The sequence below is a fragment of the Molossus molossus genome, unplaced genomic scaffold (genome assembly GCF_014108415.1).
Source record: "Molossus molossus isolate mMolMol1 unplaced genomic scaffold, mMolMol1.p scaffold_m16_p_5, whole genome shotgun sequence".
NCBI lineage: Eukaryota > Metazoa > Chordata > Mammalia > Chiroptera > Molossidae > Molossus > Molossus molossus.
In genome coordinates, this window is record NW_023425388.1 from 66,143,595 (window position 1) to 66,146,170 (window position 2,576).

The 2,576-nt window shown below is 38.7% G+C and overlaps 1 non-coding gene across 1 annotated transcript; it reads left to right on the forward strand.

Moving 5' to 3' along the window:
- Positions 1-803: 803 nt before the first annotated feature.
- Positions 804-910, forward strand: LOC118617916. The gene has a single exon (XR_004956877.1). It is a non-coding gene; the product is annotated as a U6 spliceosomal RNA (small nuclear RNA).
- Positions 911-2,576: the final 1,666 nt, after the last annotated feature.

A 2,576-nucleotide genomic window follows, 5' to 3' on the forward strand; every position in this document is an offset into this window, starting at 1 on the left:
CCTCAATATTAAATTTCAAGGCAAGGGATCAGTCTTCTAAATGGGCACCTGGCAAAAGCATTGAAGTTTGGGTCCTAGGCCAATTTACAAAGGGGAAAAAAAATGTATTAGATTGCTTGATGAAGTTTCAGCCACTTTCTAAAATTTGCAACTTTTGACTCATTCACCTTGGAGATAAATTTTAGTGTGCCTTTGCCAAAATCCTATAGGTTACTAATGTCCCTGCAAATGTACAAAATACCAGTACAAATCATCTCAATTTAATTTGTACTTTTTCCATGAGGGATTTTCCAAACTACAGCTTGTTTTTCCATTGTATTTGCAAGTAATGCAAATTTTCACTTAGACAGAAGAATACCCGTCTTTATGCCAACTCTTGGCTTCCATCATACCTACTTGAAGTTGTTCCTCCAAGAGACGATTGGGGTCAGGACAATTTCTGTTTTGCCTCCCCCAAAAATATTTATATCCTCATATCTTCTTAATCTACTCTTTCCACTTCTAAACCTTGATTTCCTTATCCTAATTTTTCTTTTATTTATTCAAAATTTCTCTGCAACCTAAACTCACCTTCATAATTCTAACTCTACATAGAGGACTCTAATGACTTCCTAATGCTAAATATAATATCATTTTGCAGTCATTTAAAGAAATTGATATAGCCCTGGCCAGTTTGGCTCAGTGGTTGGAGCATTGGCCTGCGGACCAGAGAGTTTCAGGTTTGGTTCCCTCTAGGGGCAGGTACCAAAAATAAATAAACCAATAAATAAACCAATAAATAAATAAATAAATAAATTGATATAGTGCTTGCTTCAGCAACACATATACTAAAATTGGAACAATACAGAGAAGATTAGCATGGCCCCCGTGCAAGGATGACACGCAAATTTGTGAAGTGTTTCATTAAAAAAAATTGATATAATGTTCTACTGCTTACCCTCTTGAACTATTCTTTGTACTGTTTCCACATCTTTAGAATCCATAAAAATGAGAGGGGGTCAACAGCTCAATTCTCTGTTCTGTAATCCCACTGTTTCTCAGATGATTTACTTGTCTTTACAGAGTTAGTGATCAATCCCTTGTAGATAATCCTTCTCTTGATATATTCCAGATTTTTTTTAGGCACTGGCCTTGCACCTCCTGCTGCTTTCTGGGTATGGCAAACATCTCACTGAAATGTATTAACTAAATAGACCTATAGTTGACTGGGATAATTGTAGTTTTGGTCTTCCCAGTGTGCTGTCCCAGCACTTCACTTTTTTTTCCTTCTAATTTTTGCAATGGAATTTCTCTTTTTTGTGGGGACAGTAATCTATCCACAGGAGTGAGTGTGCAAGATGGGTATGGCCAGTAGAGCATTCCATTCTCGATAGATATAGACATAGACATAGACATAGACATAGACATAGACATAGACATAGACATAGACATAGACATAGACATAGACATAGACATAGACATAGACATAGACATAGACATATCCGCATTTTCTTGGTATTTATCATATGCTACCTTGGACCAATAATAATCTTTTATAGTCACCCATCCATTCATTCATTTAACAAATATTTGTTGAGGATCTCCAACATACCTAGTCTATAGTTTATCCCTTCATAGCCAGGTTACAAATTATTAAGGGCAGTAATGTCTTGTATTCTTTTTTGATCCACTATCATGAAGAACAATACTTTGCACATAATAGGTATTCAGTGTTTGTTCACTAATTACATTCTAATTGCAACTATATTTCATATTTGGTGGGACTCTATATATACACCTTTCCTTTAAAAAAAAATCTCTGATTTGCCCTGGCCAGTTTGGCTCAGCGGTTAGAGTGTCAGCCTGCGGTCCAGAGAGACCCAGGTTCAGTTCCCACTAAGGGCGCGTACGTCGGTTGCAGTTTGTCCCTGGCCCTGGTTGGTCACTCGATGTGTCCCTTTCATGTTGATGTTTCTCTCTCTCTCTCTCTCTCTCTCTCTCTCTCTCTCTCTCTCTCTCCCTCCCTCCCTCCCTCCCACTATATCTGAATATCTGAACAAAAAATGGAAAAATGTCCTCAAGTGAGGATAAAAAAAAAAAATCTGATTCATATATCAAATGTCATGAACATTGTTCTGTACTTCAAGTATTGTTTTCCAAGGCATCTGTTTATTTTTATACAATTATTAAACACCAATCACTATAGCACATAAAGGGAGTAAATAAACTAATGAGAAAAAAAAAGGCCCATAAAAATTTTATTTAAAAAAAGGATGTCAAGCCCTGGCCGGTTTGGCTCAGCGGTTAGAGTGTCGGCCTATGGTCCAGAGAGACCCAGGTTCGGTTCCTGCTAAGGGCGCATACCTCGGTTGCAGTTTGTCCCCGACCCTGGTTGGGTCGTGTGGGTGGCAACCACTCGATGTGTCCCTTTCACATTGATGTTTCTCTCTCCCTCCCACCCCCCATCTGAACAAAAAATGGAAAGATGTCCTCTGGTGAGGATAAAAAAAAAAAAAGTCAAGCCCAGCCAGTGTGGCTCAGTGGTTGAGCGTCGACCCATGCACCAAGAAGTCACCGGTTTGGTTCCTGGTCGGGGC